This window comes from Canis lupus, chromosome 3 (assembly GCF_003254725.2).
Source record: "Canis lupus dingo isolate Sandy chromosome 3, ASM325472v2, whole genome shotgun sequence".
NCBI classification, from domain to species: domain Eukaryota; kingdom Metazoa; phylum Chordata; class Mammalia; order Carnivora; family Canidae; genus Canis; species Canis lupus.
This window is the reverse complement of record NC_064245.1, coordinates 21,376,629-21,403,722: the sequence shown is the minus strand read 5'-3', so window position 1 is coordinate 21,403,722 and position 27,094 is coordinate 21,376,629. Positions and strand designations below refer to the sequence as shown.

At 36.6% G+C, this 27,094-nt stretch overlaps 1 long non-coding RNA gene across 1 annotated transcript in view; it reads right to left on the bottom strand.

Moving 5' to 3' along the window:
- Window positions 1-27,094, bottom strand: part of LOC112653617 (uncharacterized) — a 93,548-nt gene that overhangs the window by 18,965 nt on the left and 47,489 nt on the right. Inside the window, exons 7-8 of the long non-coding RNA XR_007409733.1 lie at window positions 818-931; window positions 439-640 (exon numbers count right to left, since the gene is read on the bottom strand). This is a non-coding gene — a long non-coding RNA (uncharacterized LOC112653617). The remainder of the gene's footprint in view (window positions 1-438; window positions 641-817; window positions 932-27,094) is intronic.

Here is a 27,094-nt window from a genome sequence, read left to right as displayed (position 1 = left end):
CTCTTGGGGAAGTCACCTGACCTCTTTACCTGGATTTTTCCCATAGTTAACACAGGGCAAATCACTTCTCCCCTGCCTTGTTTCATGGGAATATATACTGGATACATTTTTTAAAAACTAAGGAGGAGTTCAGTATTATACTGAACATATGGAGTCTTCCTAGATGAACTTCAAAATATTCCATTATTTTTGTTTAAAAAAAAATGTAAAATTCCACTTCAATTACCCTTCCTTTGTACCATTTTCTTCACAGTGCTATCATTGTACATATTCTGAAATTAACAGACCTACTTCCTGCTGAAGCACCGATAGCAGATAAAACAGGGTTATGGACTCTAAAAAGAACAAAGGCCTATACACAAAAGACTTTTCTCTCCCAGGGGTAAGAAAAATTCAGCTTGAAGGATTGGCAAACATTCAGTACATTATTCAGCATACCTGTATATTATCTGGGTCCAGGCCGGCAAGCCTGCTAAATGGTGAGAACTGCTCTCCGGAGATTAATTCTGTTTCCTTTCATATTCCACATTGAAGCCTCTCTTGTTATAATTTACTTCCAGAACTTCAGTTCCCAGGTTACATGCAATATTAAAAGCAGTGGATTCACACGTTTAAATTGCTCTTCTTCCTCGTTCTCGTGCTTGTTTTCAGAAAACACACCAAAAAAAAAACCAACTAATTCAAACAACCTTATAATTTACAGATGGAGATTCTGTAGTGCCATCATGGAAGGTTTCTGCCCTCCTCATTGTTAAGCAAATTCTGTTAGGATCATGAAAAGAAGGTAAACTTCTCAAGGAAAATGACTGATAATTACCTCCTAGGACAAAGAGAATGGAGAACCATTGAAATACAGTCTCTTCTCATTTTTAGTCAGACAGGCTTTAATTTTGAAATCCAACACTATCGGGGATGAATGAAATCATAATACCTTTTAAGAGAAAAAGAAAATAAGAAACTTATGCTGTCATTTTGTCCCCATTTATAATCATTTCTTCAAAAAATTTGTAATTATGTAATTTTGTATTTATGTAATTCTCTTAAGACTTGAAATTTTTTTGAAGTGCCACCCCCACACCCCCACCAAAGACCAAATTAGTTTTATATGAGGCTCCTCTTCCCACAGAGAGAAAATCTCTACAATCATCTGATTGATGCACTGTGATATATTATTTGGATGATACCCTTCTTTGTCCTCAATCTTTAATTCACTTGATAAGCATATGAATATCCCCAAATATACCATATGCTCCTCTGCCTTCCGGACCAAGTCTTTAGGCACTACTTCAAATGTTGCTCCTCAGAGACCCTTCAACTTCATCCATTCGTCCATCTGAGTGTATGCACCCAGTTTCTCATGGTTAGTGCTAGAGGAGTCAAAGTGTATTCCTTCTCTAGGGCTACATCTATTATGTTCGTATTTTAATAGAAAAAAAAAAAAGGAGAAAAGCTAAAATAAGACCAAAAAAAAAAAAAAAAAGAGAAAAAGAAAATGATCCAATAAGCTACTTTCATGTATAGATAGTGAAATCTTGGAAGCCATGTTCTACGAATTCTTCTTTCTCTTGCCCATCAAAGCGAAAGCATACCTATAAGAACCAAAAGTAACTGCCCTCCAACCATAATGCTGTTCAGTCAGAAATAGTAAAATGTAGTGGTTAGGAGGTCCAACCTGGAGCCTGATATCTAGTCCTGTTCTAATCCTGTTCTGCCCTTTGGAAAATTTCTTAAGCTACAAATTTTCAGTTTACCCATTGTCAAATGGGGAGGTTTTACCTACATCATAAGACAATTGTGAGAATTAAGTCAATTACACTGGCAATATTTAGCCCTGGCTAAATATTTAGTATCTAGCATGAAGTATAGGAGTCAGTTGTATTAGCTGTTGGCTATGAACCTGTCTTCAGTTCTTTGTGGTCCAGCCCTAAAAGTTTCATCAGATCAACAAAAAGAATCAAAGGAGTTAACAAATACTATTTCTTCATGGAAAAAAAGAGATTTTTTAAAAAAGTTGGCTTAGAATTTTAAAATAATCCTCATACTTTCTGCCCTAAAGCTTGGTTAACCTTGGTGGTAATCAAAATACTTGTTTACTCCCTTTTATCCTTTTTGTAACTATCAGGCTTATCAATTTTAGTCTCCTTGATACAGAGTGCTATGAAAATTACTACCTCTGTCTCTTCCACACTTTAAATCAACTGACCCAAAGTAAAATCAATCAATGAACCAATTTCCAGACATTGTCATTAAAAAAAATATGGGTCTACTACTGAAATTATGACTAAAATGTGATTTCAGGAATACAAGGAAAATTAGTCCTGGGAGGAATTAAGTTTTAAAATTGTGATACCACGGTGCATTGCATTAGAATATGTGACCTGGACATCAGAAGTTAGGGGCATTAAAAGCACAGCAAGGGGAATAACATATGACTTACATTCTCATGAAGTTTGTACTTCTATAGCTGCATGTGGATTTCTACGAGTGTCAGGCCTAATTCCAGTTACTTTCCCATGTGCTGTCTGTCACAAATACTGTAAGCTGGTTCACTCAACTCCATTGTAATTCCCTTTAGCATGTCTTCTTATAATAAAGACTGGAAAACTAAAAACTACATTTCCAGACTCCCTTGCCATTAAGAATTTATCGGTATATAGTGGGGAGCTTTTTCTGGTTTTATTGTTCCTGGCTGTGTAGCATTCAAAATTTGTTCCCTTAACTTCCTGGAGCTTCTTTATCTTATCTAATACACTGTGATACATATCTTTCCCGTTAAACTAGTGTATTAGGGTTTTGCAGGGAAACAGATCCGAAATGATAGATATAGAGAGATTAATTTTAAGAAATTGGCTCATGCAATTGTGCAGCTTGACAAAACCAAAATGTACATGGAAGGCCATGGAGACAATTGTGGTTCCAGTCCCAAGATCTTCTGCTGGCAAAATTTCCTCTCCCAGGGAGGTCAGTCTTTTTCTATTAAGGGTTTCTATTGATTGGTTTTTGGGGGGATTCCTGGGTGGCTCAGCAATTTAGCTTCTGCCTTTGGCCCAGAGCATGATCCTGGAGTCCTAGGATCGAGTCCCACGTTGGGCTCCCTGCATGGAGCCTGCTCTTCCCTCTCTGCCTGTGTGTGTGTCTCTCTCTCTGTCTCTGTCATGAATGAATACATAAATAAAATCTTAAAAAAGAACTGGATATGGTCCATCCACACTACAGAGAATAATTCACTTCACTCAAAGTCTGTTGATTGAAATGTTAACCTTGGGATCCCTGGGTGGCACAGCGGTTTGGTGCCTGCCTTTGGCCCGGGGCACGATCCTGGAGACCCGGGATGGAATCCCACGTCGGGCTCCTGGTGCATGGAGCCTGCTTCTCCCTCAGCCTGTGTCTCTGCCTCTCTCTCTCTCTCTCTCTCTCTGTGACTATCATAAATAAATTAAAAAAAATAAAAAAAAATGAAACGTTAACCTCACCTAAAAAAAATGGCTTCACAGAAAGATCTAGAATGTTTGTCCAAGAATCTAGGTATCATGGCCTCACCAAATTGACACATAAAATTAACCATCACAACTAGTTAGAGTGGATTTTGTGGTCCACAAATGAAAAACTCTAACATCACTTCATTTCACACAACCTCACAATAAACGGAGGGTTAAGAATTGCAATCCTTGTTTTATAGATGAAGAAACCAGTTTAGGAAAATGTTTTGCACTGCTCTGTGAAGTTAAAAAGCTGAAGATGATTTGAAGCCAGATTCAAGATCCCAAATCCAAGCTCCTTTGATTACAGTTCTGTTGCCAGTAAATTCTTTTAGGAAGATAAAGCTAAGCACATGGAAAAATTAAGAGCTAATACGAGAACAACTACTAACCCTAAATGTAAAAAGAAGTTATATGTCTGTTACAGATCTACAATATGGGTCTAGAGTAGAGTTTTAAGGAAAAAGTGGATTTTAAGTTAGATAAGATTGATGTATACATGAAGGAAAGAGGAAAAAACATTCCAGATAAAGGAAACAGAACAAAACAAATGCAAGGAGTGGATATAGACCTGAATATGTGGAGGTTGGTTAAGTGTCTGGGCTGACTACAGAAGTAGTGAGGGGAAAATTTGATGTCTAGTTTGGAACAGATTATGGTACCGTTAAAATCGATAACATAGGTAACAGTCACAGGTTCTTGTGCTGAGAAGCATCTTGATAAATGTGGTGGTCAGCTATTATTCCTATTCTAGTGGTTCCTGGTCTTCATTTCTAGTCTTGGCACACCAACTCTGTATTTCCACCTGACCCCAAAACATGTTTTATAACCACCTCAAATCTCTCATTCCCAATGTCAACCATTTTTCTCCTAGACAGGCTCTTTTTTTAAACAATGAAATTGCTATTTCTCCCAGTCTTCCAAACTACATCTTTTATGTTTCCCTCTTTTTGTCCCCTGGATCTAATGTTCAACAGGGCATCATTTCTTCATTTCAATTGTCACTTGAGAGCCTGGTAAGATTTAATGCATCTCCCTCCATGTGCCCGGATTACAATAATAGCTTCCTAACAGATATCTCTGTTTCTGGAGGGTTGTAGAAAAATATGCTTATGTTCTCAACACAGTGACTGGCTCTCCTAATTCTGAATGTTATTTACGGCTTAGGTAGTAAAAAGGCTACCTCTTCTCTAAAGATTTGGCATAATTCTTAGAAGTGAGTGTATTAGATATATTCGCCAACCCCTGCCCCTAGGCAGAATTAATTATTCCCATAGGACTCTAAACTTGTCTAAAGATGGGATATATCACACTGTTTTATAGTTAATTATTTATATGCCTGTCTACCCCCAAAGAGTAAGATTTTTAATCCAGCACCATACCATTTTTCACCATTAAGCTCTACCCTCTAACCTGTCATATCTTCACTTCTGTGTAGCAAATTTAGAGCTAATTAGCATTATAATTACTGTTACAAACAATTATTTCACATAGCTCTTCCTCCATCTTTCTTGGCAAAGCCCCATCTCTGATTAAATTTACCTATCTTGCCCTTTCATGCCTGCCTCCAAACAATTGAATTCTGCTGAGAGTAATATAAAATCAAGATAACGGATCTCACTATAAATGCATGAAACACAAATATGAAATTATCACACAACACAACAATATTTTCATACTTCTTATTTTTGTTTTACCACTTTCCAATTGACTAGCTTGCACCCTGAACTTGCTCCTGGAACCACCTATATTTCCCTGCTTCACATTCAGCTAATGGTTTTAGTTATATTTAAAATTTTAAAAGGAAGCAATCCAGCCATTAGTCTCTCCTCTACTCTCCACAAATCTGCTGATAAACCACTGTTTGCACACATACTTCCCCTTCCTTCCTGCAATTGCACATGAACTGTTGTTGCTAGAGTCCTCTTATATCCTGGATTCCAGACACTTTTCTTCTCAGGATCTTTGTTCCTGAACTTTTTCTGCACCAGTAAGTTTCTCTTTTCTCCTCTCTCAATCTCCCTTCCTTTCCTTCCCCCTGCTGGATTATATCTATCACCTCTCATTTTTTTTAAGTATTTTCATTGACCCTAGATCCTCCTCCAATAACACCCCATTTATATCCTCTTCATGGTTAAAGTCTCACCTCCACTTTTCCACCTCAGTCTCTTCTCAACTCACTCCAGTTAGGCTTCTCCTTATATCCTTCCACAGAGACTGCTTTTAATAAGGCAAACACTGACCTCCATATTGCCAAACCCAAAAGACACCTCTCTCTTCTTATTTTACTTGATCTCTCAAGAATGTTTTGTACAACTGATTGCTTCATTTTTTGTTTAAAATTTTATTTATTTATTTGAAAGTGAGAAATAGCAAACACAGCAGGGGAGGAGGAGAAGAGGGGCAGAGGGAGATTGAGAAGCAGACTCCCAGGTGATGGGGGCACTCCCACTCGAGGCTAGGTCCCAGGAAACTGAGATTATGACCTGAGCCAAACTAAGATGCCTAACTCACTGAGCCACCCAGGTGCCCCCAACTGATTGCTTTTTTTTTTTAATTAAAGATTTTACTTATTTATTCATGAGAGACACAGAAAGAGAGGCATAGGGAGAGGGGGAAGTAGGCTTCTTGTGGGAAGCCTGATGTGGACAGTACTCGATCCCAGGACCCTGGGATCACGACCTAAGCCAAAGGCAGATACTCACCCACTGAGCCACCCAGGTGCCCCCGATTGCTTCTTGAAAGGCTTTCACCTCCTAGCTTCAGTGAAGGATTATTTTCCTATTACTGGTCACTCTATCTCAGTGTCCTACTTGCTCAGATCACTACATTTTAGAGTGATATGGGACTCACTGCTGGTAATTTTTTCTTCTCCTTTTATACACTTTAGGTAGGTTAGTCTATTTGGTACCATGATTTTAAATATCATCTAGTTAGCAACGTATTCCATACTTCTATGTCTAAACCTAATCTAGTCTCCAAACTCGTATATCTAACTGCCCTTTTTATGTCTCTATTTAGATGCTGTCTATTCAACTAAAACTTGACATCACCATCACAGAACTCCTTATTCCTACCCATTTACCCTCACAAACTTTTTATTATGAATTTTCCCCATCTTAGTGCTAATTCATTATCTAAATAGGTGCTCAAGCCAAAAAATGCTGAGACCATTACTGATTCATCTTTATTTCTACCTCCCACATTTAGTACATTAGTAGGATCTATAGACCTTCCTCAAAATATATGTCATATCTATCTACTTTCTGTTTCCCCTCTTGCCCCTTAATATGCCATTTCTGCACAATACCCAGTGGGATCCCATCAAACTACAAACCAGCTTATACTATTTCAATGTCCCCCCCCCGCCCTTCACCTTCCCATCAAACAGCACAAAATGCAAAACTTTTCCCTGACTTACCTCTAGCGTTTATCCTCTAAGACTCTTTCCCTCAACCATCATGCTTCCTCTGTACTTCCTTCAGCTCAAGCACAGCAGATGTGTTCCTACCTTGGAATTATTGCACTGTATCTCTGCTTTGAATGTTTCCTCCTGATCTTAATGGGACAAGTTCTTAATGGTTATTCAGATCTTGTTTCAAATGTCACCTCCTCAGATTTTCCCCCCTACTTATCAGTCTAAAGTAACTAATAAACTACTTTCTGCGATATGGTCCTTCTATAATTTTTTGCATAGTTAACATGATTTTTCTTATTAAATAATTTATCCATTTATTCATTCTTTCTGTTATTTTTTTTATTATCTACCATATTAGATTGTAACCACCATGGAAATTTATTCCATTATCTGGCCTGTTCCCTACTCTATCTGTAGTGCCCAGAAAAGTGATTGGTAGATTTTAAGAATTCAATAATTGAAGTGAATGAATAATGAGATCTGTGGTAGTCATTAGTACCCTTGATAGAATTAGACTTCTTAGATCTTTGTAGTTGGATGTGGCCATATAACAGTTTGGGCCCAATAGTTATGAGCAGAAGTGATGTGCGTCACTTCATCACTGCAAGAACCTAGAGAGTTCTCTTTCTTCCTGTCATGTGAATATTTGGGAAATCTATCAGCCTGTCCTGCAATGAGGACAGTGATGACATAGCAACAGAGCTTCCAGCCAACTCACAATAGACAGATACCATGAGCAAGAAATAACTGTTTCTTTTAAGTCACTGAGTTATTGAACTTTCATGTTACATAGCACAATCTAGGCTGTCCTGATAATAAAAGAGCTATCTTTGCATTTTTATCAAATAGCTTTGTATAAGGATGCCATATGTATTTTTTTTCCTTCAGCCTGTTTCTTCATCTATACATTTAGAAAAATAACCTTTACTTTTCAGGATATTTGTCAGAATTAATGTAAACCAAAGATAATATTTATCGAGCACTTCTATGTGCCACACAAAGTGCTAGCTAAGCTCTCATTATGTAAATATCCTGTATAATTCTTGCAACAGGGCAGCCCCGGTGGCGCAGCAGTTTAGCGCCGCCTGCAGCCCAGGGCGTGATCCTGGAGACCCTGGATCGAGTCCCACGTCAGGCTCTCTGTATGATGCCTGCTTCTCCCTCTGCCTGTGTCTCTGCCTCTCCCTCTCTGTCTCTATGAATAAATAAAATCTTAAAAAAAAAATTCTTGCAACAGCCTTTTAAGGCATGTTCTGTTACTCTGTCCATTTTACAGATTAAGAAACTGAGCTGCAGAAAGATCAGTTAACTTGCCTAAGATCATACAGGTAGTAGGTCATAAAGTTGGGACTTAGAATCCAAACCTAAGCAATTTGTCTCAAAAGCTTATGGTTTTTGAAAAAGATAAGGTATATACAGGATGCCTGGATAGCTCAGTCAGTTAAACAATCAACTCTTGATTTCAGCTCAGATCATGATCTCAGGGTTATTGATTGAGCCCAAAGTGGCACTTTGCATTGGACTCTCCCTTGCTCTCCACAATGGGCTCCATGCTGGCCATGGAGCCTACTTAGGATTCTCCCTCTCCCTCTCTCTCTGCCTCTTTCTTTCTCTCTAATAAAATTAAAAAAAAAAAAAGATAAGGTATATAAAGTAGTTGTCGTATTGCCTAGCACCCATTATTTTCTCAGTGGGTGACTATAATTTACCAGTATATTGAATTTCTAGAGAACTACACAAATGCAAAGTATTTGGTTTTGTTATCTTAAAGACTTTGTCTTTTCTCAGCACTTAGTAATAAATGCCTAAAAAGCTATATTTACAGAAGAATAGAATAAGATGTGTTTACCTGGTTACTCTGATCAAGATAGACAACCATATAGACAGTCTTGGCTCCCAGTGATTTATTTAAGGAAGCCTAATACAGACTTTAAATATAGGTCTTTTTAAGGAACTCAATGAGTACGTAGGCAGTAGGCAAGTATCTAACTTCCCAGAAGTATATTTGGCATTGTGGGATCAAGTTGGAACTAACTGGAGAACAAGTAAAATTATTAAAGGATAGTATAGGTCCACATTTTTAAATGCCATTCTGTGTAGATAGAAAGTAAATCTAGTGAAAGTTTAAAGGAGGAAGATCACTGGATTGCCTTATTTAGAAGTTTGATATGGATGTTTCTAACTTTAGACAGTTATGTCACCATTAAATTACTATGGAAATCAAGCTATATTTTAAATGAATTCTGCTTGGTGACTAAAAGGGTTCTAAATAAATTAAAATCCAAGTTTTCAACAAGTGTAAGAGGGACTTGATACATTCTTATTGTCAGAATGACATATAGCTTTATATACTTCAGGCTCTGTTTGTATCAAGTATAACTAGAACTTTTTATAACTCATTATAAATTCTAAATGTTAAAATCTAAATAGTCCTAGGTACAAATTTCCTAGATGACCAGATACATGTCTTGGAAAAGATGAAGCAAATTTAGCAAATTCTCTCAGGGAAAAGGAACTCTATGACGATGTAATGTTAAGTAGTTAACACTATAAATATATTGAAAATGAATTGGACAAAGATCACTCCTGCTGTTGAACCATATGGAAGACACTTAAGGAAGGAGTTGGTGTTGGTTGTGTTTATCTTCGCTACATAAACCCAACTGCACTCTAGGTATTAACATTAACTTTTGAAATCACAGTTGTTAAATTTTGAACAGAAGTGGGATATGGTTGCTAGAATTTTACTACTTCTTTTTAAGTGATGGAAACCTATGTATGAATTTCTGAGAACCTAGGACAGTTGAATTTTTTAGTGACTTGAACTAAAACAGCCTTCCATTCTGTAAGAACAAATTGCACTGGGTTAATCAAAATAATATTAGGCTTGAGATGTAATATTTTTAGATGAAGATAAGCTAAGTTGGGAAGAAAGCAAAGAAAGGAGGAAAAGAAAATGAAAGAAGAAAATGGCTGGAATAACTATGGCCCTTAATAAATAGTTTGTTAATAATCACTCTTCTATATCTTAAGTTGAGGACTCAGGAATATTCAAATTCACTATACTGGTTCCTTAAACTTGAAAAAAAAAGTGCCTGTTTTTTAATAGATACAGTTTGGAGGGTTAATTCTCAGCATATCAAAGAATAGGTCTGCCTCCCTCATTTTTCTTCCCATGATATTTGTAATGATTCACTCACCAGTGCAAGGAAATATTGTGAAAATATTGTTTATACATATGGAAAGCTGGTCTGCTTAAAAATAGGAAGTTATTTCCAAACTTAAAATGTATCTAAAGCATGAATTCTCCTTTGAAATGTCTTATAATAATGGCAGAGAAAGGATTTAACTAAAAATGTTAAGTACACATTGATGGCTAAAACAGTTAATATAATTATTGTAATTTTGCAGTTACTAATATAATATAGAAGATTTATCCCTCAAGACAGGGGACCCTAAGTACAGAGGTAAAGGTAATAGATATTCCACAAGGAGATGATGAGGCTCTGGGACGAGACCTCTTTCAATCCAGGCTCTGGCCATCTCTGCATTGTAAATAAGTGAAAATAAAGTTTGAACAAGCCACCCTGAAGTTAAGCCTTTCCATGGACCATGGTATTCCTTTGGAAGTATCACTCCGACCTGAGTCCCTACTACAGCTCAGCTCATTAGCCAAGGACGTTTCCCTGACTATCTCTGCCACTCATGGAAAGCTGTGTTCTCTATCAACCTAAACAAGCTAAGAACCAGGAGAGAGATTTCTTCCTTAAATATTTTGGGTAAATAGAGCAAGAAACAACAAAATACCTTTTTACAAAAATCAAAGCTTTGTTCTTGGTTTGCCTCTACATAGGATTAAGGTAAAATTGACTCTTAGGGAGGAAGCTAATAAATCTTAATAATGGTTTTGAATTAAAATCCAAACCCAAATCTTAAAAAAAAAAAAAAAAGAAAGAAAGAAAGAAAGAAAAGGAGTGCTTGAGGGATCCCTGGATGGCGCAGTGGTTTGGCGCCTGCCTTTGGCCCAGGGCGCGATCCTGGGAGACCCGGGATCGAGTCCCACGTCGGGCTCCCGGTGCACGGAGCCTGCTTCTCCCTCTGCCTGTGTCTCTGCCTCTCTCTCTCTCTGTGACTATCATAAATAAATAAGTAAATACCTTAAAAAAATTAAAAAAAAAAAGGAGTGCTTGAAAAGCACTGCCTTAGGCTGCTAAAGACTTCACAGTGCATTTCTGTGGAGAGCCAAATGCTTATTTCTGATAATAGAGAAAGAGCAAAATGTGCTAGTTAGAAGACTAATTTCTTACGACAACATGAGAGTTAAATGAGTTGTATGAAGTCTCTCAAAGTTCCAGGTGAGATTTCAACCCCAAACCCCAGTCCTCAGTAGCATCTCTGAATAAACTACCTACCACCCTACAGCCAAGCAGCATTCCATCAATTATGAGTGCTCTGACAGACAAAAGTATAAGGTCTGGGCCAAATCTTTTACCTCCCATGGGAAATTTCCTTAGTGAAAGCAGTAGCTGGTTGATGATTAAGTCCATGCCTAAATATCATTTGTGCCTAGAAGCATACTAGAAAATTCCAGTACAACAAGACCAAATATCGATGCGGCCACCATAGAAAGCTGCCTGTTAAAGCCCTGTAATGTCACACACTTAACACGTTTTCTCCCCAGAGGGAGAAAAGCATTTTATAAATGCTCCGCCCCGTAGAAAAGATTGGTGGCCACAGAGATTTTACAGTCTGTATTGATTTCTTGAGTGGAAATAACAGATGCTGTTAATGAAACTTCTTGTGGGTATACATGCAATGTAACCTATCGCATCTCCCTTGGAGGTGAAATGTAAGTTCTTCCAGTCTGAGGTTAAGCTCATGTGTGCCTGCCAATAGCAACAGGGTGTACGCAGCAGCCTAAACTTTACCTCTGGGGGAAAATTTTATCTATTAGGAAAAAGAGTTACTTCTAACCTTGGTTACCACCTTCAAAACAAAGGATAAAGAGATTTCAGACTTTTTAAAATCTATGCAAGAGAACATAATAACAGAGAAAGAAAATAAGCATGTGTATTACTGATCTGTCGTCTTCTCTAAGAGAAATTATCACCAAATAAAAATCTTGTTAGCACGATTTGCTTTAAATATCTGAGCCCTGAAAAAAATATATATATATTCTATATATATATATATATATATCTGAGCCCTGGTAGCTCAGTGGTTTAGTGCCACCTTCAGTCCAGGGCATGATTCTGGAAACCCAGAATAGAGTCCCAGGTCAGGTTCCCCGTGTGGAGCCTGCTTCTCCCTCTGCCTGTGTCTCTGTCTGTCTGTCTGTCTCTCCCCCTCTCTGTCTCCCATAAGTAAATAAATAAAATCTTTAAAAAAGAAATCTGGTATCATCACTCATGGTTTGTAAAAAGATAAACCTAGATAAACCTAGGTAACTTTTGGTAAGTATAAATTACTACTACTTTGACTCAAAGTACCTTGAAGTACTCAAAGTATCATAGTTAATTATTTTTAGAGCAAAGATAAACTAAAAACTCTTGTCTAATTTAAAACCTGAAAAAAAAATTGGTAAAGCTGAAATATTGCCTTCCTTGATAGAAACTTGTTCCTCTGGAATACCCTTTAAAGATATTGTCTTAGTATTTCATGGACTAGACATATTATGAACAACAATTTTTTCTGTTCCTGTTTTTTTTTTAAATTAAAGAAATGGTTAGAGCAAAGTGGGTTTTATCTAATACAGAGAAGAGAAGATTGAGACTAATATAATTTAATAATATGTTCATGTGTATGGAACATAGTTCTTCAAGGTACCAACGCTTGCTATTTAATATTCCATATATCCAAGAATAAGGGAGTATCTAGAGTTCCAGTATAAAAAACACGATAACAAGAATTTCAACATGATTACAGAATAGGAGATCTTCAGGCTTCAGTTCATTTTTAACACAATGATTTGAAAGAAATCTACCAACACAAGTGCTTTTGTGGGAGCTTTGGGATCCAGGTAGGAGATTCTAAAACACTGTTGAAGTCCAGTATTAACAGTGCTGTTTTTGGAAGGCAGGACTGCACCCTGGTGGCAGACTAAACAAACATGGTCCCACCTGCTGACTTAAAAGCAGCCTTATTCCCTTATGGACTTGGCTCTAGCCCTGCTTGGTCATGGTCCAGCAACCAGTGTCATCCAGCAATGAACCCAGAGGAGCACACCTATCTGTGGCCCCAGTAACAGGCTTTCCAGCTACAGACCCAACTGTGGACCCTGATGCAGCCTGGTGACCTGGCTCCAGCCCTGCTCCACCACCAGTCCAGAATTAATCCTACTCTCACAGAGACCTAGCAGAAGACATGCCTATCTGTACCCTCCACCTGTACCTCCCCCTTCCCCGTTCCAGTATTACTGGCCAGCCAACCTTAATCCTGAGACTGCAAATTCTGAAGCAGCCCTATGACTTGGCTCTGGCTCCCTCTACCACAGTTCTGCAGGTTATCCTGCCTACCCAGAGAGCCACCAGAAACCCAGAGGGAGCCTCCTCAGGAACCCAGTGGGAACCATCTATGCTTCTGGCAATAGGCCCACTGTCTGTCAAAAGCAGCCCTGTAACTGGCTCCCACCATGCTCAACAAAGGTCCCAGAGGCAATTTTGTCAAAGTCAGGATCTGGCAGGAACTATGCCTGCCCACGTCTCTAATGATAGGCCTGCCAACTGCAGACCCAGAAACAGCCATGTGACCTGGAACTAGGCCCACTTGAGTAAAATCCTGGAAGCAGACCCATTAGTCTGCAAACCCAGCAGGAGAAGGTCTTTAACTGCCAAACCCAGTCTGTAAACACACGAGAAAGTATTTGCTCCTCAAATGCATGGGTATAAATTCAAGGCTACATGGATGGTGAGTAATCAGCCAAACAAAACTAATAAAGCTCCAGTAACCCATCTCATATATTGAGATTTTTTATCATGAGTGAGTCAAATGCATTTGACAACTTTGCAACTTTGTCAAATGCATTTTCTGAATTTATTGAGATTTGGCAAAACTCAACATCCATTCAGTAAGGTTATAGGATACAAAATCAACCTATGAAAATCAGTTACATTTCTATACACTACAACAAATTATCTGAGAAATTAAAACAATCACATTTATAATTGCATCAAAAACAATTAAAATTCTTAGGAATAAATTTAGCCAAGGATGTAAAAGATCTGTACACTGAAAACTGTAAGATATTGTTGAAAGAAATTGAAGAAGACACAATTATATGGAAAGATACCACATGCCCATGTAACAAATGACCATAGGAGAAAAAAAAAAAAAAAGAGGCAAACCAAGAAAAAGGCTGTTGACTATAGAGAAAAACTGAAGGTTACTGGATGGGAGATGGGTGGGGAGATGGGTTAAATCCATGATGGGTATTAAGGCGGGTACTTGTGAAGAGCACTGGGTGTTTTATGTAGATGAATCACTGAAATCTACACTGCATGTTAACTAACTGGAATTTAAATGAAAATTTGAAGGAACCCACCCAAAAAAACAAAACAACAAAAAAACGACCAAACAAAAATATACAATCTACCCAAAGCCATTTATAGATTCAAATGTAATCCCTATCAAAATTCCAATGACAAAAAAATTCCAATGACATTTTTCACAGAAAGAAAAAAACAATTCTAAAATTTGTATGAAACCACAAAAGACCCTGAATAGTCAAAATAATACTGAAGAAAAACAAAGCTGGAGGCATCATTCTTCCTGATTTCAAACTATATTACAAACCTGGTGTAATCAAAACAGTATAGTACTGGCATAAAAGCAGACACATAGACCAATACATAGAGTTGGAAACCCAGAAATAAACCCATGCATATGTGGTCAAATAATATTTGACAAGGAGCCAAAATTATTCAGTGGGGCCAGAATATTCCCTTCAGTAACAGGTCTTAGGGAAACTATATTCACATGCAAAAGAGTGAAATGGGACCCCTATTTTACACCACTGACAAAAATTAATTCAAAATGTATTAAAGACTTAAATTTTTAATATTTTTCTAGAGAAGACCTATTTATCCAAATTCTTTTTATAATTTTCCAAAATATTTTTAGATCTATATTTTATCCAGAAATATCACTGTCATCCAATGGTATTAACATATGTTGTAGATATGTTTCCTAGTAGATATGATAAATTAGCTTATGTATAAGCATACTTCTAAATTAAAACCTACTTCTGTATTTGTGTGTGTGAGCGTTTTCCCTATAATTGAAAGGTAGCTTTATTTAGCTTTATTTATTTAGAGCTGGAGTCATGAGTTTTGAGTCAGGCTCTTCTGTGATTATTTGTGCAATCTTGAGCAAGTCATTTAACCTAAGTCTTGGTATTCTCAGTGGGTTAATAATCATAATGACTATTCTGGCATTTCACATAATTGCTGTAAAAGAAAATGATAATTGATAGAGAAGTGCTTTTCAGTCTGCTACCATATATTTGTAAATATCATATAGCAATATTTAAAAGATATTATATCATGTGCACTGGTATAATATAAAAATATCCTAGTTGCTTTGTGTTTCAAATTTAAGATCTTGTAAGCCTCCAACAATTGTAAAATTATCTAGAGATTATAAATTTTTAATGTATATGGTAGCTAATGACACAAATGAATACAAAAGAGATTAGAAATTACTTCATACTTTTTAATAAATTTTATTTTAATTTTTCTTCCTTAGCAGCTCACTATATTATTTATTTTACACTGGAATCACTAACAAATCAAAGTAAGTACTTTAGTTGAGTATGTTGACATTATATCTTGCTCTCAAAATTAGTATAACTGGGAGACAATGAAACTTGATGACATCAATTTTAACTAGTATACAGTTGTATTAAAATATAAATTATCAACAATCATACACCCACACAAAAAGACACATATACTTTTTTTCTGGTTTTGATTAAGAGTCTGAGGCTATCATTTTCCCTGTTGCTACCTCCCAATATGCAGTCCTTTATACACTTGGCATGCTCTGCCTCCATACCAGCTATCCTGTCTCAGTCTGCATTGTCTCCAACCTATTCAAGCCTCATCACTGCCCAGCCAATGTCACAGCCCCAACTGATATAGTTGATTTCTCTTGGGCACATCTTTAATCCTTTCCTCATAAAGCAGAATAAATAAACATAAGTAAAATCACATTATCCATCTATTTAAAACCCTCCAACAGCTGCTCTCTACACTCAAAATAAAAGACATATATCTTAATTTGGCCTAGCCCCAATCCTCCACATGATCTGCTGCCTCTCTCCTTCCTGACCTCATTTCATCTCTTCTCACACCACTCTTCTTCCAAAACTCCAGTTGCACTGATGCTTTCCTACCCTGTGACTCCTGTATTTGCTATTTCTTCCTTCCCAGAGAGCAGCGTGAAGGGATCTTACTCATCAAACACTGAATGAGGGCTTTAACATCATCATATTTTTTCTATTAGTCTATTTCTACTATCTAGCTAAAATAAATGGGTATGTAGTCTGATTTAGAGAAGTATGCTTGTTATACAATGATAGGATACCAGGACTCTCTTGGTTCTCCTCTTAAAGAGTAAATCCCTAAAATCTTCTCATATAAAAATGCTGAAGCTACTCTCTACTGCCTCTACTTGAAAGATATCTCAGACCTTTCCATGCACTGCTCCCTTCTATCATCCAGATCTTAGCTTAAATATCCTCTCCTCAGCAAGGCCTTTACTGACCATCCAATCTGAACATTGTTAGTCATTGTCTTTATATTGCCTTTTGTTCCTTGTTTATAGTCATTGTCAATCCCATAATAGGTATTCAATAAATGTAAGTTGAATGAACGATGGCATTTTAGTTTGTGTGCATGTACAAGAACTTGACAAGTACATAAGCAGCATGTTATGATAAGACTATATTTTCATAAGCAAATCTCTCTTTTTGAAGTTTCCCTTAACAGGATCAAAGTTAATTAGTTAATGTATTCTATTTCTCTACGGACATGAAGAGAAGAGAAAGAAAAGCCAAATAATTCCCCAAATACTTTTCACTAGTTATTTTTCCTATTCATCATTTCATTTTGGCTCTTTTATTTTAACTTATATTTTTTCAGATAAAGACAAGTTGTCAGATATATGAGTCTTTGAGAATACTATCACTTACTTGGATTATTTTAAGGCCAATTAAAGGGAAAACAATAACAACTGCCAGCCTTCATTTCCCAAAGTGACAGGTCATGGTTCTGTGTTGTGTTGTGGTGAATATATACGCATATTATAGTTTCTAAACAGTAAGTCTTGAAGACATGTTTCCTAAACCCATTATGCTTACTATGAATTTATGCCAATATTTTAACTCAAAGTTACCAAAATACTGAAAGCAACTTGAGATCTCATAGTAAGACTTTTAAATGTTAGGATTTCTGTTAATATGTAAACAGGTTTCCATATCAAGATTAGCTTCAGGTCACATTGCTTGAAAAGAAGGCATCACAGTTTTAGCTATTTTATGATTCAGTTTGGCATTTGCAGCAAGAAATTCAGGCTACCACCAAGACTTCACTATCTACTGTCTCAACACCATTTACAGTCCAATGAGGCAATCTGCTGAAATGTTCTGCATCTCTATTTTGTCTCTCAGCCACTCTTGTGCTTCTCCACCTTGGGATATAATTTTGGAAGATTCAATATGACATATTTTTTTAAGATTCTTGACAGACTGAAAGGAATGTAAAAAAAAAAGACCCCAAGAAACAAAACAAAACAAAACAAAACCCAAGTATTTTATTTTAAATCTGATTTTAAAAGCCTGACATTCTTGTATTGCATTCGTTTCATTAACAATGATTAATAATAGTATTCAATTTTTTTAAAGAAAAACAAAAACAAAGAAAAACCTTTACCTGATTTGCAAAGACAGCAAGGAAAATGTTCATTCATTCCAAAACATATTGATAAATTTATTAAGAGATTGCAATGTGCTAAGTGCTATGGAGAATACAGATGGAATCGTATATTTTTTATATTGCTTCTTTATCACTTTATTATATAGAGGAAAAATAAGAAATGTAAATATTTAACTATAATGTAAAGTGAAAAAGCAATCTGATCTTTTCTGCATCTTTCCAGATGCAGTTGAATGTGAGTGAAGAAAATCACAAAATCAGGTTGAGAAGTTTCCATTTCAAATCTCAATTGGGCACACAATAGTACCCATGAAATTTTATCTGCTTCTGCAATAAACTCACTTTCCCACTTTCAGAGGCAACACCTAAAAACTCTCCTCTCTCCTCTAGGAGTCAGGTTTATGTTCTGCAGCTCCCATGCTGGAAGACCTTAACCAGCACTTTATTGACAAAAATAGAAGCTATCTGATTCCCAGCTCTCACATCCCCACAACGAAATCTGTGCTCTAGCTACCCCTGCATCTATCTTCTCTTCTTCAGAATAAAATGATACACTGCCATTTTTTTTTTTTCAGACTGCCATTTCTGTGGCCAAAGGCCACTACCTCCTTCCTTGTCCCTTGGGTCAAATCTTTAGAGTCTTTCTAAAACATGTGCTGCCTTGACTTCCTCTTCTTGTATCTTCAGTCTTCTTTTCTTCACTGGATCGTTAATGGACATGTTCTTCCATATGAAAGAAGAGAAACTTGCCACAACACCACATTGTCCAATTAGTTTTGTCCTATTTTTCAGCTTTCATCTGTTGTTACACTTGTTTTTTTTTTTTCTATTTTCTGAACTTCAGTTCATAATTCTATGTAAAAATTTTCTGATCAAAGACCTTGTCAAAGTTCCAGGTGATTTCCAGGCTTCCAGAATCAATGGATAATTTTCCCATGTTTTCTTAGCATCTAAGATTTTGCAAAATCAGACCATTGTTTCATTTTGCCTTTCTGGTCCTTTCAGAGTCCTTTCCTCTCTACATATCTCCCTAGATAATAGCTGCTATTCTTATGTCTTTTAAAGGTATTCTGTGCTATTAATGACCATATTCCTAATTTCAGCCTTGACATTCTCCTCTGAGATCCAGAATTGTATCCAGTTGCCTTCCTTTGTTATCAGTTTGGGTCTGTAATATACATTTCCAACTTAATTGTCTATATCTGATTCATGAGGAAGATCAATTAATTCTACTTTTAAAATATATATGCAATCTGCCCATTTCACACCTTCTCCATTGATTTTCTCTGTTCCAGGTCATTATTGTCTCTTTCTTAGGCTATCCCATCAGCCTTGTAACTGTTCTACTTCTGCTCTTAGGCCCCTTTGCACAACAGGAAGAAAATAGTATTCTTCCAATCTTACTTGAATCATTTCTCTCCCCCAAGACAGAACAGTGGTGGACCAAGAAAATGATATTTAAAGAGGAATTAAAAGATAGTTAAGTTTTTGACTGTGGAAATTTAGGAAAAAATGTTTTCCAGAACAACAGACCAGCAATAGCAAAGACGTGGAAGTGAACAAGCATAAGAGGATACCTACAGATGAGTAAGTGGTTCTATTTTGTTATATCAGAAAGCACATTAAAATTAGTAGTAGGGATCCCTGGGTGGCGCAGCGGTTTGGCGCCTGCCTTTGGCCCAGGGCGCGATCCTGGAGATCCGGGATCAAATCCCACGTCGGGCTCCCGGTGCATGGAGCCTGCTTCTCCCTCTGCCTGTGTCTCTGCCTCTATCTCTCACTGTGTGCCTATCATAAATAAATAAAAATTAAAAAAAATAAAATAAAAATAAAATAAAATAAAATTAGTAGTAAACACTAAGGTGAGGGTTGAAGCCAGAGAGCCTCCAATTTGCTAGGTATTTGACATTTATTTGGTAATTTCATTTTATGCTCAATACTGAAAAATGAATGAAGCAATTTTCTGTTTGTGATTAATAAGCAGATCAATAGATTAATGCAAACTACACAGAGATTGTGTATTTAAGGTGATAAGTGGGTCATATGAACCTGTCATGCCTCAAGTATGTATCTTTATCTCATAAATAATTATGCCATCTTTTGCTTCTTTTGACATCAGTTGATGGCAAAAATAAAATATTGGTTTGACCCATATTTTTCTTTAAGAGAAGAGAATCTTTGACATAATTGAAAAGTCTACTGCCAGCCTGCTTCCCATGCATTTTTTCCTTCTGTGAGATATTCCTTTTAATTGGAAATTTTGTCATAGAGGTTATATATCCTTCATTCTACCCACTTTATAAATAAATACCTTTAAAATAACTTTTCAATGATGCAAAACTCAATATCTTGTTTTAAGGCTAAGGATACCTGGTCAATGTTCAAAACTACTTATGGATTATGTTGCACTCTTGCCCCATCCACAACGTTTTGCAGGACAGAGGGAAGTCCAGAAGTGAAAGGAATGCAAGCATCTCCCAAATTTCATTAAAAAAAATAAAAAAAACTTTATTGTCAGCATTGCTTCTAGGCCTTATGCTCAACATATATCCCTATTGACCACCATCACCCTCACTTTCCAGATTTCAAAATCTTTGGGAAGGGGCAAGTCATTTCACATTAAAATAAATTTTGGGACTAATTAAGGCAGGCATTCTGAATTGAACACCAGAGTGTCTGTGATTGTTGTATAATAATATGTGATGTAAATATATTGTAAATGAATAACTGAGTCAGGCATCAAGTCAATTCACAACCTTTTGGTACTTAGAGCTTTGGGCAGTAAAACAATTAGCACTTTGGAGGTTTGTGGTCAAGAGGTGCCCTTTGGGAGACATGCAATCAATAGGGCTGTGAGTCTGCTGAGCAATTTAAGGCTTCCAATTAAACATTTTAAAGAAAGTTTAATTCCAAATAACTGTATTGGCAAGACTAGGTATATGCAAGCTGCCAAAGTCAATATATTATATGCCATGAGGCAATTTTTACAATTGCAAGAACGTATGTAAAAAGAAAAAGACTGTTTTCTCTATAACCTAAGGTCAGTAAGCATGCACCCTCCCTCACCCAAGATACTTTCTTTAAAGTTTAATGAAGTTTTTTTTCCAAGATGTAAGATTTAATTTATCCCCTTATCTCCAAGCTTTATACCTCTATTTGAATACATATGTAGAAACAGATCATGTATATTTTTTAAAGAATGTATTTATTCATTGGAGAGAGAACATGAGCAGAGGAGGAACAGAGGGTGAAGTAGAGTCTATGCTGAGCATGGAGCCAGACATGGGCTCCATCCCAAGACTCCAAGATCATGGCCTGAGCAAAAAGCAAATGCTTGACTGACTGAGCCAATCAGGCATCCCAGATCATGTATATTTTAATTAGATGTAGATGATTTCAATTTTCTGATTCCATGTTCCTGCAAAGATGAAAGGGAAAACAAATGGGCAATGGGTATATCAACTAAAATATCTTTTTAAAAGAATAAAAGGTAATAAATATTTGGGATTTCCCTTGCATTCAAAGCCCCCTCCCTACCACTACCACCATTTTTAATCAGTTCTTATGTTACCAAGTGTTCCTATTTAGAACTGTACAATCATTGTTATAATTAGGACACAATGCTCCTTTGCTTCTTTGTAAAAATACATCAAGGATTGCTTCTGAGAGCACAAGCTCTCAGCAAAGCTGAAACAAACTCTTGATATCATTATCCATTTAAGAGTGGTCCCTGCAAATGTCTTTCTAAAGAAATTCTAGAAAAATTTTTCATGTATTTACAGTCATCCTGCTTCCACAAATACTATGAAGAGGATTAGATAGTATGAAATATTAATTTAAAAAATAAAACTAGTTAAAAGGCACAGAGAGACCTATATGCCCAGCCTTTGGGAATAGTTCAGTAATAAAAGATCATTATTATTTTCTTAACTAAATTTCTATAAGATTATCTTTCCTGTAATCAGAGAAAGTCAGGAATAGAAGGTTTCTCAAAAACTTTCTACTCTTATTCTCATGAGGGATGGGGTAGAGACCAGAAAAACTGGCTTATCTAGAAGTATACAACTTAGATAAATCATGATCATTTTAGCATGTTCTTGCTTGGTAACTTCAATGAGAAGAACCACCATGGTCTATCTCTAAAATGATACCTGAGAGAAATACATTTCTATTTAATTTAATGCACAGCATTCAGAGTCTCTGTTAAATGCAGCTGGAGTTTAGGAATATAGGTTATATCCAGAGGGCAATGGAAGTCAACATTAGTCTTTTTAAGAAGGTAATTTTGTCCTATTTCCATTTTTGAATGTTTATTCTTATTCTGTACACAGAAGTGATGGTAGGGATCCCAAGATGGGGAGAAGAGAGAAGACTAGAGATTATCTCATTAACTGGGTGGAGAGATTATGATAGAAATAGTGGATATGAAAAGAAGAGAATTAAAAAAAATAAAGATTTCTAGAAATACAAGCCTAATTAGGCATAGAGGAAAGTGAGAGTGACAACTTAGGGAAGAAACCCAGGTGTTCTGCTTATACAACTTGGTAAGTGGTGGTAGTATTTAATAAGGAATACAGAATGCAATGAATTCATTTAATGCACTTGATACATAATAGGTGGTCAATAACTGTAGCTATAATTTGACAATTTGCTGCTTGTTCTTGCTATACTCTATAGATATTATAAGCAAATTGTTGACCTTATCCTAGATGTTTAAACTATCCATTGAGATAAACTAGCCACAGAATCACCATTTCCTTGTATCAGTTTCCTGAATCCCAATGCCCACAGGATGCTGTGAAGAGGACTAACTCAGGGCCACATGCAGTGGGTTGCATACAGAACAGAAACCCTAAGGAAACGTGAATGTTTTATAATGCACCATAAGCTAACATGCATTTTGCAGTAGAGGGAGGTACTATCTCTGTTTTCAATGGCCATATGTTTTCAATAAAAACATTTTTGAAAAAAAAATAAAAAAAAACATTTTTGAAAATATAGATCAGAATAAAGCCATCAGTGTTTCACCTGCAAGATTTATAGAAATACAAGAGACCCATGGAAAAGTATCTCCTGATGTTGAGCAGACACTGGGACTTACCTTTGGCTCTCACTTAGTAAGGTATAAAATCTTACATACCAATATATGTGCCTTTCCTTGAGTACTTTGGCCCAGACTGCATTCTTAAAACACTTATTGTTAAATTGGACAGTTCCATATTTCACTAAATTTGGCTAGCACTTATTGAAAGACTTTGGGTAAGACCTCAGGCTCAGTATATTTATGGATATAAAAATGAATGAGGTATGGTTTTTGCCTTCTAACTACTCATAATCCAGTGGAGGACATAGGCAACTAAGACCTAATGTAAATTAAGATAGAGAAAATTATGGGATAGTGGAAGAGAGAAATACCAATCTTGACTTAAGGTAGAGTTTGAGAAGGAAAAAGAAAGATATTAAAAGGGATGGCTGGATTGGTGTGGGGCAGAAGAGAAATATGAGTTTAATCACTCTGGCAACAGTATAAACAGTTTAAAGAGGAGAAGACTAGAGACAGTCTATCTCTAAATATAGTGCCAGGGAAAGTCTCAATGACAATTTGAATTAAGGCAGTATCAGTAGAAAGGAAGGAATCGACTGTTGAGGTAAAAGAGAGAATTGTGCCTCACTGTGTTGGTGAGAGTGAAAGAAAGAAAACAATTGTAAATAATCTAGGCCAGATCGGTTATGTGACCAAATCGCCCTGGTTTGGTGGTTGCCTCTTGTGTCAGTTCATGACCTAACTTGAGCATTCCATATCTTTCTTCTTCCCTGGGTCCAGTGTTTGGTTTAGAGGTGGGTTTGTGATGCAAGTCATTTGGCTACACTCAAATCCAGAACTTTAGACTTGAATTGTTAGAAACAGAATTTCCCTTTGTGCTGGCCATGGAGATATTAAGATGTAATGCTGACTCCTGAGTGGTACCTCAAAGAAAAGGCAGACAGAGAAGAAAGTCATGTGGAAAAAAAGCAAGATTAAGAGATGAAGAGAGATGGTAATATACTTTGAGACCTTCAAACCACCCATGCTGCAAATGAGAAACACTGCTGAATTTTTCAGTTTTAGGAACCAATTCCCCTTGTTTGAATTATGTTTCTTCCATTTGTGCTTGAAAACACTTTAACTGAATCAAGACTGCCTTACTTGAAATGTACTGAATTTTAGTCTCTCCAACAGACATACTCTAGAAAGTGTTGCTTCAGTGGGGACAGGGTTGGACTGTATGATATCTAAAATTTCTTCTGGTAGCAAGGATCCATGGAAGACTGAATTTTAAAGGAACATACAGGAGAGTGGAAGTGTATCTGTGTTAGTACTACATCTGTGGAACATAGTTTTGGATGCACCTTTGCACTTCCTATGGCATATTTCAACACAGTGAAATCAATTCCATAGAATGCATATAAATGCTCCTCTGTATTCTTCTAGTTCTATAACAGAATGAAAAAATAATGTTTAAGAAAAAAAGCAACAATAATGATGAAACACCATCAGCATAATGCAATGAGAAATATAGTCAGCCCCTTTTATATTCACATCAATCATGGCAGAACCAGAAATGGATATACAGCCTTGTTCGGATGTGTCTTACAGAATTACTTTAGAACACTGAGGCATAAAGCTCTTAGCTTAATGAGTTGGTAACATTTTGCAGATTTGCTTAAAACACATTGCTTTCCAGACTGTGTCAACAGACTCCAACAGTTCTTGCCAACACGCTCGTCCTAAACAATTACATTAAGATCCATAAGGCCGTGTTTACAGTTCTGAGAAGCAAATGTATTGTTAATGGGCCATAAACTATCCTCTGACTCAATGGATTGGCTTTTTGAAATTTGTGTAATAGTCAACGGAAAATTTCCAACATCCACTTGGCATGGAAGTGGAATTAGCTTGGGGACATAAAACTGAATGCGAGAAGCATCCCTTCCACACATTTCCAATCTGATGTGCTTTTTATATAGAATAAAACAATTTACACAAAATTTTGAAGGAAGATCGTTGCCATAGTTTATAATAGTTTTATATGTTGTAACAAAAAGTAAATAATCATTATGAACCATAAAAAAGTCCTATGTGTACAATATCCTTAATTTTCTCTCAAATAGTTTTTTAAATCTCTTGTGAAATAGCTGCATCAGTGAGTCACAAATAGTCTGTGAACAGACATTCAGTGCAGCTTCATGCTTGTCATGCTCATTATCTTTTTTCTGGTTGCCAAAAACCCAGTTGTTTCAATCTACTGTTTTTATCTTCCTATAAAACTCTATGCCTCTTGTACCTATTTTCCATCTTCTCATCTCCTTGCCACTTTCTATTCTTTTTCTCTATATTTCTGCTTCATTCCCTTCTCACTCCAGGCATCTTTCTTGTTTTAGGCTAATGTCTCTCAGTTTCTTTTTTCCAGATGGTTCCACATCCTCTTGCTGGTAATTTCCATTCGTCTCAATGTATTTTTTAAATTAACCAAATCAGGCTTTACAAGCTTTACTCCCCATGTAGTTTTATTCTTTCAATGCCAGCCTTCTTCCTATATTTATAATCTTTCAATGATTTAATTGTTAAACATTTATAAATTCATATGTATCATATTTATATATATTAATCTGCAACTTTGAGCAAGGAATTATTCTAGGTACTGTACAAATACCAAGATATCTGGATCTGGTCACTAAGGAGTTTGGCAACTCTAAGAAAATCTATGTTGCAAGAATATCCTTGGTATAAATAAATGCTCTTCCCTTTTTGGGTCTATTAGTTTATGGGTGGCAAATACAGAGGAAAAACTTTTGTCTCTCTTTGGGAGCCCATCAGAAGTTTAGAAGGAAGAGAAAACAGGCTTTGATTTTTTTGCTGCAATATGTTCCTATTGCAAAGTAATGATGGAAGTGATGTGGCATTGAAGGCTGTGAGACTGAGAAAGCCGCCCCAGTGCCAGCCTTCATGGTGCTGGTCCCTGGCACATTGCTTGTCCTGAGGCTGCTTCTGCAGACAGTGATAACAACAGCTAATATCTAGTATCTGCAGACTGCATATTAGGCCCTATTCCAAGCTTGCTACTCATGAGTAGTATCTCATTTATACAACAACTTGAAGGTCTTAAAGGTAAGGCCAATTCATTTCCCCCATTTCATAGATTAGGACAACTCAGCATCAAAGGTTAAGTCACTTTTTCAAAGTAGTGGGTTCAGATTTCAAATCCAGCTAGTCTAAGTCTGGAACTCACACTCACAAAATCAAATAATGAACATAGGGAATTCTCTGTATCCACTATCCTATCCTTTATCTTGTATCTTCTATTCTATCCTGCCACAATGTCACCTTCTCAAAAGGCTTACATTGGCTAACCCACTTAAAATTTCAGTACTCCTGACCACCAACATTTACATTATTTACTTACTCTGACCCTATAGGATCCTGGGTGAATCATTTACACTCTGGGCATCTCAAGCCACGACCTTCTCATTGGAAGCTTCTTCTGGGCTAATACTAAGTTAAATGTCTTTGGCAGAGTTTTAGGTCTCCTTGGCACCTGGCTCATATATCTTTGTGATGCTTTTGGACTATAAACATAGTCTCTATCTTTCTGGGAACCATGTGAATCTGCTACTGGCACTATTTAGATCTGACTGTTGAACCAGTGGTTAATCTTCATGCACAAATGATGCAATGTAAACCTCATTAAAGGATGGGAGACTTATGATAAAAACTCAGGTGTCCTATGCTCAGATATACAAACCCTGTTCTTGGCTGATCTTAATAACTTTGTAATGAAAACCTTACATTATTGATTCCTGACATGGAAACACCATCTACCCCCAAACAAGAAATCCTGACTTTGGATAAGAAGCTGCTAGAATTTTTTTAAGATTTTTTTTTTTTAATTTGAAGAAGAGAGGGGCAGAAAAAGAGGGAGAGAATCTCAGCAGACTCAATGTGGGGTTTGATTCTCTGACCCCAAGATCATGACCTGAGCCAAAATCAAGAGCTGCTCAACTGACTGAGCCGCTCAGGCACCCCAAAGATGCTAGTGCCTTTATAGTATTCCTACTATTTATGAAATTGTATAGTAAAGTGTTACACTGTGTATCAAACTCCTGGGTTTTGTAAATAAGTTTAGTGCCAAAGAATTGTGTGACCTAGGACAAGTCATTTTTCCTATGTGAGCTTCAGTCTTCTCTTTTATAAACTTAGGTAACTCAACTAGAGGATATCTCTAAGC